The 14,777-nt window shown below is 37.8% G+C and overlaps 1 pseudogene; it reads right to left on the reverse strand.

Annotated features, from left to right (window-relative positions):
- Positions 1–2,206: 2,206 nt before the first annotated feature.
- LOC125398387 (U6 spliceosomal RNA) lies at positions 2,207–2,307 on the reverse strand (annotated as a pseudogene).
- Between the last annotated feature and the right edge of the window lie 12,470 nt (positions 2,308–14,777).

A 14,777-nucleotide genomic window follows, 5' to 3' on the forward strand; every position in this document is an offset into this window, starting at 1 on the left:
AGAGGCTAGGTTTAAGTGGGTTTTTAAAAATGTTTTACTTTTAAGGGGTTTAGTTTTAAATTAATTTTATTTTAACTACTATTCAATTTTTATTCAATTGCTATTTTGTATCTGTACATAAGATACTGTTGAGTATTTTAATGCCTGCATACACTGGGTAATGCTCAAATCTGGGTGATTATCAATCCTATATTTCAAATATTTATCATGTCCTTATTATGAATGCATTTAAAATCCCCTCTCTTAGGTAATTTGAAGTTTACAATGCAATAGTGCTAGTGTTATTCATCATGGGGTGTCACAGCACATCCAGCCTTTCTCCCTCCTTCAGCAATGTACCCATTATCTCACTCACAAGGAGAATTTTAAAGAATTGGTCTAGTGGAAGCCGAGCATGTACTAGTGGTTACCAGGACTGGGGGAATAGGATAGGGTGGGTGGGAGGGGTCGATAACACTGTGTTTTAGAATAAATTTAGCCAACAGAAAACATGAGAGGTAGGTAGAGAGATTTTCCAGGTAGCCTACCTCAGACATTGCCACCTTCACTATTAACTGCCCACTCAGAGCCCACATTTACTACAGTTGAAGAGTCTGTCCTGAGACACTGTTAATACCAGTAGTCCATAGTTCACCTCAGCTTTCTTCTTGGTGCTGGGGGTTTCACAGATGTGTAAAATTATGGCGTGATATGTGTCCAACATTCCAGAATCATATAGAATATTTCCATTGTTCTAATAATTAGGTTAGGATGCGCTATTCCATTGATCCCAATCTAGCCCTTAATCTTTTTTTTTGACTGTCTCAAAGTTTTTCTTTCCCTAGAATATCATGTAATTGGAATTATGTAGCCTTTTGACTGACTTCTTTCTCTTACATATATTTATTTAAATGTACTTTACACTTCACTTGGTATTTAACTTCTTTTTAGTACATAATATTTCTATTGTTTGGATTAGTGATTCCAAATTTAGGCAATTATGAATAATATCATGCTCGAGAAAAACAATCTTGAGTCTGAGAAACATGCAAAATATCAAGAGAGTCGAGAAAAGGAGAAAACCATAATCATACAAGTTTCATGGTGGGCAATATTTCTTTATCAAATGGCCCTTTTACAGATAAGAACTCCCAGTATTTGACTGGTCTTTTCATTCTTTGGACCTAGTCCTCAAAACTGCAAAAACTTTATTATTTTATTGACAACTTGCATCAATTATTTCTTTTATGTCCTAGGCCTTTGATGTTATACCTAAAGTATTCTTATCCCTATAGCCAAATGATCTAGGTTTTCTTTCAGGTTATCTCTTTACAGTTTAAAATTTTTCATTTTTCTGGTGGATGTAGGATCAGTGTCTGTTGTAATTGAATATTGATAACACTTTTTTGAATGACTGTTATGACTATCATTGTCCCTGTATTGCCTTTGTTTTCTGTCACAAGAACTATGCCTTCATGGGGTATTTCTGAGCACTGTGCTTGTCTGTTCTGCTTGGGTCTCCAATTTTTGGTTGTTATAGCTTCATAATAAGTCAGAAATGAGGTTACATAGTCTTCTAGCCTCATTTTCTCTTTCAAAGCTGCATTAGTGATTTTTGCCCATCAGTATAAACTTCAGCATCACAAAACAACTCACCTGTTTCTGTTTGTGATTGTTTTGACTCTAATTACTAAGAATTTGTTGGTGGTTTGTAACTCTCTTATTTCAGATATCAGTATGTACCTTTGTGAAATTGTTTCTTATTTTAATTTCTTCAGCTGGTTTTGCTCTTAGGATAGTTATGGACGCATGCAATGAGTTGGAGAGCAGCCTGCCTGGTTGAACTCCTGTAGGACTGAAGAATTGTATTTGTGGCAAAAGTGAGATGAAATTATGACCTCCTTTTTGCTATGTGGAATACAAGAGTAGCTTGAGTTGGATTTGTTCCTTCTCCCAAGTCAAGTAAGCTCTCAAATCTATGCAGCAGGTAAGATTCAAATTAGAGTTTCTTTCTAGAATAGGCCTCGCTAGGGGCACTGTGTCCTCATGTGTGTCCTGACAGTCCCTTGCAAGCACTCCCTGGTACAAATGTAAGACTGCTTTTTTTCAGATACAAACTGTGAGAAACTCAGCATGCTCCTGGAGAAGACCATGACAGCTTATTCAAACTCACTAAAATTTACCTACTCCCAAAGCTTGGTTCCCTTAGCGGTTTCTGTTTGTTTTTTAAAATAAGAAGCCCTTCACAGGTTTATGTGTCTTCCTTGACAGGATCCATCCTAATCTTTTTGTGTCATTATAATTTTAATATATGTGTTTTCAAGACAAGTATTCTTAGAGATTTAACCCTCGGGCATGACCATGGTAAATCACCATTGATGCGTCTGTTACAGTTCAGGGTTTCTTGTCTCAGCACTGGTTTCTGTGGTGGTTAGCCCTCCCTGTGTCTGTTCTGGAAAGCCATGAAACACTTGTATCCCCATCCATCTCTCTCTGCCTGAGAGCTGAGACCGCTGTATTCTCGCTCCTCTTGTGGATCTAAATAGAGGCTTAGTTTTTTTTTTTCTTCATTTCAGTTCTCTCAGACGTTTTACCTATTGTTCGGGCAGAGTGGCAGCGTATAAGCTCCTTATGTACAGAAATAGAAAATGGTTGTATGACTGCTTAGATTTGAAAAAAAATGCTTTCTATTTCCCCATATTTGTTAAGTATTTTTAATAACTTCTTCTAGACATAAGACTCTGGAACTCAAAATATGTATGAATGCCTTTTGAAGTTAATTAGAATAAAGCTAAATTTTTGTTATATGGTTTAGCATATATTGCTTTAGTTGTCATTATACTAATGGGGTTAAGATTATCTCATAATTTTATTTGTCTTGTAATAGAAGTTCAATAAACTGTTTATATTAATTTATAATTAACTACTAAAATTGTAAATAAGTGTATGAATTTAAAATGGAAAAATATTAATCTACTTCAGTCACTGATATATTTCAAAAATATTTAGTAGAAATATTTGAATGTCTGGACAAAACTTATTATCACATGGATTTTAGCTACTTTGACTACAGATAATTTTATATAAAAAATACAAACTATGTCTTCTATCAGGTTCAATGTGGTCAAGAACCCCAGTAGCACAGACAATAAGAGAATTAATGAATAAATGGGACCTCCTGAAACTGAGAAACTTCTGTAAAGCAAAGATCACTGTCAGTAAGACAAAAAGGCTACCTTCCGACTGGGAGAAGATCTTCACTAACCCCCCATCAGACAAAGGTCTGATCTCCAAAATATACAAAGAACTCAAGAAACTACACACTAAAACTCTAATTAACCCAATTAAAAAATGGGGTACTGAACTGAACAGAGAATTCTCAACAGAAGAACTTCGAATGGCCAAAAGACACTTAAGGTCATGCTCAACCTCCTTAGCGATCAGGGAAATGCAAATCAAAACAACTTTGAGATACAATATTACACCTATCAGAATAGCTAAACTCAAAAACATCAATGATAGCCTATGCTGGAGAGGATGTGGAGTGAGGGGAACACTCATCCATTGTTGGTGGGAATGCAAACTTGTGCAGCCACTGTGGAAATCAGTGTGGCGATTTCTCAGGAAACCGGGAATCAACCTCTCTCAGGATCCAGCAATTCCACTCTTGGGAATATACCCAAGAGATGCCCTATCATACTACAAAAGCATTTGTTCAACTATGTGCATAGTAGCACTATTTGTAATAGCCAGAACCTGGAAACGACCTAGGTGCCCCTCAATAGAAGAATGGTTAAAGAAGGTGTGGAACATATACACATTAGAGTTTTACTCAGCGGTAAAAAACAATGACATCTTGAATTTTGCATGCAAATGGATGGAAATAGAAAACGCTTTACTGAGTGAGGTAACCCAGACCCAAAAAGAGGAATATGGTATGTAGTCACTCATAAGTGGATTCTAGCCATAAATAAAGGTCTTTGAGCCCATAATTCGTTATCCTAGAGAAGCTAAATAAGAAGGTGAACTTGAAGAAAATCATATAGTTATCCTTCTGGAATTGGAAGTAGACAAGACTTCCAGGCAAACTTGGGTGCACGGGGAGGGGTGGAGGGTGGAAGTAAGGGGAGATGATTAGAGAGAAGGGAGAAGGGGAGGATTCCGAATAGCTTGGGGGAATGGGAGGGGGAGGGAGGAAGGATGGTTATGGGAGCAGGGAAGTATATATCTCAACTAAGGGAGCCATTTTAGGGTTTGCAAGAGACTTGATTCTAGAGGGGTTCCCAGGACCAAGGAGAGGTCCCCAGATGGTTCCCTGGGCAGCAGAGGAGAGGTTGCCTGAACTGGCCTTGTCCCATAGCCACACTGATGAATATTTTGCACATCACCATAGAACCTTCATATGGCGATGGATGGAGATAGAGACAGAGACCCACATTGGAGCACTGGACTTAGCTCCCTAGGTCCAAATGAGAAGCAGATGGAAGGAGAACGTGAGCAAGGAAGTCAGGATCAGAGCGAACCTTCATCCGACGATGGATGGAGATAGAGACAGAGACACACATTGGAGCACTGGATTGAGCCCCCAAGGTCCAAATGAGGAGCAGAAGGAGGGAGAACATGAACAAGGAAGTCAGGACCCCGAGGGGTACGTTCACCCACTGATACTAAGGGACTGATCCAATGAGAGCTCACTAAGGCCAGCTGGACTGGTACTGAACGAGCATGTGATCAAACCGGATTCTCTGAATGAGGGCTGATTGAGAAGCCATTGATAATGGCACTGGGACTTGTTTCTTCTGCATGTACTGGCTTTTTGGGATCCTAGTCTGTTTGGATGCTCACTTTCCTAGACCTGGAGGGAGGGGGGAGGAACTTGGACTTCCCACAGAGCAGGAAACCCAGACTGCTCTTAGGACTGGAGAGGGAGGAGGAGAGGGAGTGGGGGGAGCGGGAGGGTATTTGGAGGAGGGGAGGAAGTGGAAATTTTTATAAATAAATAAATAAATAAACGGGAAAAAATACAAACTACAGGCGTCTAGCATATGGAGTGGTATATTTGGCTTTAATTAGGGTTCTCACTTGTTCTCCCTCAGAAGAAGCATAAATGACTACTGAACATCTTTTAAAATTAAATGTATAGATACTTTAAATTTACATATATAGAAGTTTTAGTGAAGTAAACTTTCTTCATATATTCATATCATTGAAAGCATAAAACTGTGGGGCAAATTGCATGGTATATATACAGTGATATGTTGAAAGACACTTTCACTGTTTATTTAGTCAAGCTGATGTAAATTTCAATAACTGAACTAGAATGTTTTATGTTGGGTCAGTGAAATGCTGAAGTTTATGGATAAAGGAAAATAATATTATATAGTACCCAAGTACTATATTTATATGTATTATATAAATATATATATATTGTGTGAAATGACATGTATGAACTGAACATTAATAGTGATATTCACACTCTTGCAGTTCTCTCTCCTGCCCCCTCTCTTCTTGCTCTCCCTCTCTTTCTCCCCCTCTCTCTCTTACTGTTTCCACCTAAGTTACTTAACTTTGAAAGATATCACCATGTCTATGTGAGTTTATAGGTGAAAAGTAGCAGTTAAATTAGCGATCCAGTTAATGTACTACCTGGTAACGATAGGTTATGAACCACCACTTGGATGCTCCTCTGTGCTGTTTTTAAATCAAAATCTATGTTCTTTCCCTTTCTTTTCTACAAACTGTTTCTAACAATGTACACACCCATAAAAATACGATGGATTCTTTTATTTTTTGAAATTTCACATATACATATGATGATTTTTGATCATATCTAGACTTCACTCCCACCTCTAGCATGCCCCAGGTTTCCCACTATATTTCTCTCCCAACTTCTTAAAAATTCTAGCATGGAGATGAGAGAGGTTCCTGAGATCCCCTCCTAGGTGACAAGCTACTGACAGTTGATGGGTGATGGGGGAGGAGAATAAGTTTTCTTTGATTGTGGAAATATTGGTAGGTTCAGCATGTCCCAGTGGATGACTCTATATTCATACACGTATGCACAGAGCTAATTGGACTCAGTAGGTTAAAAAACAAATAAATAACAGTTTTGAAAAACACACAGGAAAGACAAACATAGTTGCAAATGACAATATGGTGACTCTTAAAAAAGTATCCAAAAAGGAAGCAGCAGTCTCTGAAACATAGATTTATACCCTAGGAAATTGGTCAATTTGGGCATAGAAATGGCCTGGCAAATATAAAATAAATAAAAATTTGGGACTTCTGAGAGACTCAGAGTATGAACTTGACATTACATTTCTAGAAGTAACAAACAAATCTGTTGGTAATTTTGAGTAGTCTACTACATGCTCTTCATTATTGGTAAAGGCAGAGATCTGTTGGGGAGAAATAAGAGTCATCAATGTACCCAAAATTAAAAAAGAGGACTAACTTAATTAGACCACAGTCAAATAAGTAAGTTAAAAATATTCTTGATCCATGCTTGCCAGGATGCTTTCCTCCTTCCCTTTTCCTTCCCTTCCCTTCCCTTTCCTCCCCTCCCCTCCCCTCCCCTCACCTCCCTCTCCTCTTCTTTCTTCTTCTGCTCTCTCTCAACCTCTTTGAATTTAAAATGATGGCGCAGGCCAATTAAGATAGCTCAGTGAGTGAAGTTATTTCCACCTGACACAATGACCATAGTTTGATGTTTATATCCAACATGTGGAAAGAGAGACAGATTTCCTCAAATCGTCCTCTGACTTTCAAATGAATATCTTGGTACACACACACACACACACACACACACACACACACACACACACAGACACACAGGAATGGAGAGAGAGAGAGAGAGAGAGAGAGAGAGAGAGAGAGAGAGAGAGAAAGAGAGAGAGAAAGAGAATAAATAAATATATGTTATAAAAAGTGTTTTATAAGATTTTGTATAAGGTGACAAGAAGGAATCATCATAGTCCATTTGTGGATGAAGTGTTCCAACCTGAGTTCATGGTCCTTTACTGGATAACACAGAGGTGAACCTGTCATATCAGTTTTCCCCCTTCAGCGCCCTCCTCTAAGGAAGCTCCTGTAGCTCCCTGTACTGGGCTGTTCTCTTTCTGTAGTCTGTGCTCTTTCTCTTGCTTTGTGTTCTATTTGTGGTGGGGATTTTCTATTCTATTGTATCTTTAATTATGTGAATATGCATGTATCTATGTGTGGGTATATGCTCATGTGAGTTCAGTGCCTCCAGAGACCAGAAGAGGGTGTCAGAGTTCCTGGAGTTGGAGTTACAAAAAGTTGTGCGCTGCCCAGTGTGCTTACTGGGAACAGAAATGGTGTCTTCTGCAAGCTAAGCAAGGCATGTGCTTAGTTGCTGAGCCATTGTGACATTGGATGATAATGAGTTGATAATGAGGAAACTGAATCCCAGATAATTTAACTCAGGTGATGGGTCTAACAAGTCATGGGGCAAGTATATGATCCTCAATCAAGCTACCATATTGTGCTGCCTTGAGTCCTGATCTGTTTAATTTCACTTCCTCTTATATATCCAGACCTCCTTCTTTAGTTTAAGCTTTGTCTACCTCACAATAAAGTCTTGTCATCAAGGCCTACTACCCAATGTCTTAAAAAAAGAATAAGTCTAGTAGAAAATCATTTTTCCCTTCAGTTGGAGCCAACTTGGTATGACTCTTGTCTTGCTGAAGTCCAGAGATTCAGCTGGACCAATGGCCCTTTTCATAAAGCATATTACTTCTTACTCAGACAAAGAGGGCTTTAAAATAAATGCAGTACAACAGCTCTACATTTGTAAATTATGATTCACATTTTGGTGGACAGAAAGAATCAAAAAGACTCAGGATGGTGTTTCATTGAAAGAACCATAAGGGGAACATACTGGAGATGAGGGATATGATTGTTTCCAACACCGGTCAGAAGAAAGCAGATTGGTATCATTCCCCATAGCAGTAGAAGGTTCTCTGAGGGAGAGAACAGAGCTGGATAAGGAGAAGGGAATCTCTAGCAGGGAGGAGAGTAGAAGGGCAAAGGGGCAGCAGGTACACCTGCCCCATCCAAAGTATTTAGCCATGAGGGAGATAGCATACCTGAAAAACAGCTGGTCATCTGCTCTGGAAACTCAAGCTTGTTCTAGTACTTCCCCCGTCAAGTCCAAAGAATAATTATTTAGAAAAGAAATCAGCTTGTTATTGCTTACCAGCTGCAAACCTAATGGTTCTACTAGTAACTTCTCTAATTATTGCTCTCCAATTTTCTTTGTAGTCTCTACTCTTTAAGCGCTGTGTATTTTAAAGGAGACGTTGATACAACCAGTCATGTAAGAAGTGGGAGGTCAAGTATTCCTATTGGTTTTTCATTGTACTGCTTGTTTGTCAGATTTCCTATGTTGCTTAATGAAGAACCAATTTAGAAGGTTAATGAGAACATTTCTGATTCGTGCTTGACATTACTTTGCTAAATCTGACTATTTAATCGTCAAATAATTTTATGGTACAATCATAGTATTGCAAAATGTTTGCATCTTAAACATCAGGGGACTTTAGAATATAAGTGTTTAATATTCCTAAGTGTTCCAGTGTGTACACAGCTCTCAGATTTAAAGGTCTATGAAACTCACAAATAGCTATTTATAACCGTGCACCATTGACATAGTGCTAGAATTATTTGACACAGCTGTCTTTCAGTTAACACTTGCCCTTGGTTCTTGGTTGTTCTTTATATGTTTGATGCACCTGAAAACTCAGTACAATCTCAGTAACAGCTGGCGTGGGCGTGGAGTGAGAACAATAGCATTTAACAATAATTACCATGAGAGCAGCTTTCATAAGCAAAGGTTTTGCCTCAAGTTAGTAATCCCCCAAGGATTATTAATACTTAGAATTTATTATTCTATTATTAAAGAATAAAAACATACTCATGTCTAACAAACCAACCAAATATTAACAAAAATTAAAGAAAATAGAGGAGTCAAATCACGGTTTTGCTTTTGAATTTTAAAAAAGGAAAAGAAAAAGTGGACTAATGAGATGGTTCAGTGAGGAAAAGGGCTTGCTGCCAAGCCTAATAACCCGAGTTCAATCCCTGGTACCTACAAGGTAGAAAGAGAATACATTTCTGCAGTGTCATGCTACATATTCAATTGCTCACAGTAAACAAATAAACCTAAGAAAATAAAGGATACATGACTTTTTATAAAGAATCTACATTTATATAAAGTATTATTTAGTTTTCTCAGACATAGGGATCTAATGTGTATGGATGCTACGATAGGGAATGTACTATTTAGTGGAAAGAATGTGTTAAGTGTTTCTTGTAGAGATTCATGAGTAACTAAAACAGAAAACTGATAAATGAGTTCTCTGAAATGAGTTCAGACCATGGGCATTTCTGAGGAGCCCCAGCCATGTCCTTTACACCAGAAAATCTACATTCTAGGACCAAACAGCAAGTTTGTGAAACGGGTGGGCTATTACTGCATGTCATACTTTATTTTCATTCATATCCTGTACTTGAGGGACCATCACAATAGCAACAAGGTCACACTAGGCTGTTGTAATTTAAATTAAATGAAATTAAATTTTCCCAGTTGTTCATGTTCTACTATCATGTGAGGATCTCTTTACCTATGATAAATCCAATGGGAAAAATTCTAAGAAAACAAAATGTATAAATACATGAAACATTTTTGAATGAAGCTTTGAGTTATATTCAAATGATCTGTTGAGTAATTAACTTCTGATAAATATAAAACCACCAAGGATATTTCCGAGTTGAAGAATCATTTATTAATCAACAGATTATTTTTCCAACTGTGTGTGTATTGTCAGGTGTGTTCAATGCTTTAACTGTGGGAGATGCATGAGTCCTAGAGATCTGCTGTCATAACACCTATTTTGAGTAATATAACACTGTGAAGTTTAGCATATGTCAAGAGAATGGTGTCAAGGTAAATATTTTAACTTTATTGTTGTTTAGTTGACCCTGTGATACACACATCAATATTAAACAAAGTACCCATGAACACAAGCAAATTTGGGGAAGTGAAGAAGTATTTACTTATTAACTTCACTGTGATGACGTTTCATGACATACGTACACGCCCAAACTCATCAGGGTATATATGCATCAAGTATATGAAATTTCTTCTGTGTCAGTTGTACCTCAATAAAGTATAAGTATTTTATTATTTTAAAATAGACTTTCCACAAAAGCTACTAATGTTATTCACAAATATTAAGTTTTATAGAATAGTTCTGAACATGTCAAAATTAAAATCTTTTTAAAATTTCAAGTATTAACAATTTATTGTTTTATATTTGCCTGAGGTGATGGTAAAAAGTCTAATTTCATATGGAAGATGAGTAAGGACATTGTCTTTGTTGAGCTTTTATTACTTTTTAGCTTTAAGGACTACAGCGTATTAAGCTAGTAAATAGTACCTTTGTGGCCTGCATAAGTTAGTGAGCCTTCCTAAGGTGCAAACCATCAATGACTGATTAGCTTAAGCCTAGCAACCACACAGCATACAAAGCATAATTTATTCTAATTATCTCCTTCCCTCTCTATAGACCTTCCAGATGATTTCCGAAGAAGTACAGCTAAATGCTGCTTAAGCACACGTTATCTACAAATTTATAATCTACTGCAAACATGAACATGTTACTTTCCTTCAGTCTATTTTTTTATTTAAAAATATTTAGTTTTTATTTTACATACAAACCTCAGATCCCCCTCTCTTCCCTTCCACCACCCCCAGTCATTTCCCCTTTGCATCCCCTCAGCCATTCCTCATAGGGAGTAAGGCCTTCCTTGGGGAGTCAACAAAGTCTGGCATACCCAGGAACAAGTCCCTCTCCCCTGTATCAAGGCTGATCAAGGTATCCCACCATAGGGAATGGGCTCCAAAAAACCAGTTCATGCCCCTGGGATAGGTCCTGGTGCCATTACCAGGTAAACTCCTTCAGTACATCAAGTCACATAACTTATCCACATTCAGAGGGTCTAGTTGGGGTTCATGCAGGCCAGAGTCATTGAGCTCCCACTAGCTCATGTCAACTGTCTCTGTGGTTTCTCCATCATGATTTTGACTCCCTTAGTTTCTTTGATCCCTACTCCCTCTCTTCACTGAACTCCAGGAGCTCAGCCCAGTGCAATAGAAAGCCTAACTAAGATAGGGAGTTACTGAATTATAATTTTTCCCAGCCATAATCATCTATAAAGTCATCATAGCAGGTATAGACAGACTTGGCATGCTTATCTTATGATCAGTGCTCAGCTGTAGGCAAGGACGGCCAACAGAACTTGGACTGGGGCAGACCAGAGAACAAATGATAGAGACTTACCTTAGGCAAATGTCTAGGTGAAAGAAGACTCCTATGGACTCTTGGAATTTGTAGTTGTTTTTAAAAACAAAACCATGGGCAATTTTAGCTAACACAAAGGGAAATGTCTCATATACTCATATATTCGTATACTCATATATATTTCATGAACTGAACGCATGTGTCCTCCTAAAATTCTGAATTCCAAAATATATTCTCTGGTAGGATGGTATTTAGGAATGGGATCTTAGGCAAGTAATTAGAGTTAAATTAGTTTATGGTGGAATCTGTATTCTTACAGGACAGTGACAGGAAAAGAACCTGATACTTGCTCTGTGAGTATGGAAAATTAAGAGACCTATATTCAAGCCCAAAGGAGTGTCCTTTACAGACACAAGGGCTGCTGAGGCTCTGGCACTGAGATTCTCAGTCTGTAGAATGAAGAGAGGTAAGCTCTGTTTGAACCACCCATTCTGGCATGTCCTGTCATCATTCCATGCTAAGACAGTGCCCTTTACTCTCCTGCCACGGTGTCACGTAGTGACTAATTTCTGTTGAGTGTTTCCTGCCATTAACATTCTTCTAAGTATCAGGCTGCTTTTAAGCACAGTTCAGAGCATTGAGAGGAAATGGATGTTCTCAACAGTGCTTTGGGACAGGTCATTTGTATTTTTACGCACATGTTTAAACAAACTGGAGTTAAAAGGTAAACAATAAAGCATGTTATGTGATTTCCCGGAGGTTTGCCTGGATATACGGGGAAAGTCAGTCTGTTGCTAGAGACAGGTAGAAGAAAATTCCTCAGACATTTTCTTTAGAGGACCTTGAAGCGCAAACATTAGTCAATCAATAGAAAAGAGGAAGAAAAAGAATCATTTCAGAAAACATTAGATTTGTAATAAAAGAGTTAACCAATTAAAACATCCTTCCCTTATGACATTATACACTTAGCTTCTTAAGAGTTTAAAGTTAATACCTGATCCACTGAGGATAAGTGGAGCAAATGTGATGTGGATTTAAAAGAAGATGGTGCTCCCAGGATGCTGCTTGCTTTCCCAGCACGGTAGGGCATCTACGGTGGCAGTGGCTGTGGGTATGGGGATAAACCAATGGGACAGAAGTTCTGCAGTAGCGTCATGTGGAGAAGTCTTCCAAAAAGAGACATAATCTGATGTTTTGGAGTTACCCATAAAAAAATAGAACAGAAATAGAGTGGGTCATGCTTCTCTTTGGATTTGAAGAAAAAACAAACTGTCACATTTATCAGGTAATTCTAGTTAATCTTCTAAATGTTCTCTGAAACTGCTAGCTTTCATATGTCTCAAAGCAGGAAATGGGTCTATAAGAGATACAGGGTATAACTGTTATTCTGATGCTTGGGACCTATGATTCAGAAGCTCCAAATGTCTGTGATAAATGGTGTATCATAAACTTTAATATTAAAAGAATAACCCAAACTCCCAGGGAAGTGTAGAAGGCCATCATATCTTCTGACCATAATTTTTGCTCATGGTAAATCAGCTCTTGGTTTGCCACTAGAGCACAAAGTGACTATGCACTCCTGATTGCCCATTATGAACTGAATATTATATGGTCTACTCAACTATAAAATTGAATGTGCATAGCAGCATTCTGCTATAAAAATGGAAATGGTACACAAGAACCTAGGATTGAACTGGCTCAGAAGAAATGAGTAAGCAGTGCTAATATGTGGCTCAGATTTCCAGTATGCCTGGTCTTTCTGCTTTGGTGGGTCTTTCTAACACATAACTTTGATCATTTGGGTAGTAATCTACAACTAATTAAAGAAGAAGAATGAACTCTTGACTGCTTTATGGATGACTCTGCATGATATGCCAGAGTTAACTAGAAGTGGACAGTTATTTCATTGCAGCCCCAGTGTAAGTTCTAAAAAGGCTAGTGAAGAGAAAGCACCCTAAAGGGCAGAAATCTTATACAACTCCATTGCCCAAAAGAATTGTAATAGGCTTCAGATATCAGCCCTAATTATGTGGAATAAGAACTTTAAAAAAAACCCTTAGTTTTCATAAAGACACAGACCTAGGCTTCCTGTACCATTCTGTTTCCCATCTAAAAGACAAATTAGACTCCTTAGCTCAGGTTATTCTTCAAAAATCAAAGAGAATTTTATCTCATCATTGTGAAACATGGAGGTCTTTGTATGGCTCTAGAAAAAAACTTATTGCTTTTATGCTGACTTGTCAAAGATAATTTTAAGATGTTTAGTATGGTCAAAAATGATCTGTGTGATACCAGAAAAGAAATGTAAACATGAATCCATCCATAAACCCTTGATTTTTAATGCTGTTCTGCTTTCAAGTTATGCTAAGGCAATGGTGGCATGAAGTTTGTAGGAGTAACCAACCATCTCTGATGTGATTGAACTTTTAGTCCACAACATGGAACCCATACCTGGCACTGCTTAGATGACCAAGAACATGAAACTAGACAGTCAAGGGACCTAGTGTAAAACCAAATACTACTGTTCTACTAAAAGAACATAACAATAAAGTGACTCCCAATGACTTGTAGGTTAATGTCTTGCTCAGTCATCATCAGAGAAGCTTCCACTTGCATCAGATAGGGACAAATACAGAGACTACAACCAGACACTATGCAGGGAGTGAGGGACCATGGAATACTCATCTCAAAATGGGATATTTCTATCAAATCCTTCCTCCCAGGGTTCAGGGAAACGCACAGAAGAGGAGACTGAAAATTTTAAGAGTCAAAGGGGTTGGAGGACACCAAGAAAATAATGCACTCTAAATCAACATGATCAAAACTCATATTAACTCATTAGAGATTGAGGCAGAATGCTCAGGGATTGCACAGTTCTGTATCCGGTTCTTTGTGTACATATTGTGACATCCAGTTTATTGTGTTTATGGGATTGCTCAGTATGTGAACTATTCTTGTGCCTTCTCTTGGGCTTTTTTATATCTGTTTTCTTTTGTCTAATTTGATGTGTTAGTTCTATTATATAGCATATCATATCATATCAAATCATATCATTATCCCTTACAAGTCTATTTACTGCCCAATGAGATATAGAAAGGGAGTGGATCTGGATGGGAAGGGAGGTGGGCAGAAACTGTGAGGAAAAGAGGTAGACCATAATCAGGATATATTAAAAGAAAAAAACATAAATATATTGTCAATAAAAGGAGTAAAAAGAATTACATCAAAAAGTAAAGAAAAAATAACCTTAAAATCCAACCCACTAACCAAATGATAAAACTCATCAAAAATCTTACAGCTGGTGTCAGTCCTTGTTGTTGTGGTGATCCTGGCTGACTACCCTAATTATAGCAGTGGGTGGGTCATTATTCCTTTTGCTTCTAGTCCTCACTATAGGACCATGCTAGCTCAGCTTCCTACTTAACTGTGTAAAACAGAGTAAATCCTGCTAATTTGTTAATGCTGAGAGGTTTC

This window comes from Myodes glareolus, chromosome 5 (genome assembly GCF_982192425.1).
Source record: "Myodes glareolus chromosome 5, mMyoGla1.1, whole genome shotgun sequence".
Taxonomy (NCBI): Eukaryota; Metazoa; Chordata; class Mammalia; order Rodentia; family Cricetidae; genus Myodes; species Myodes glareolus.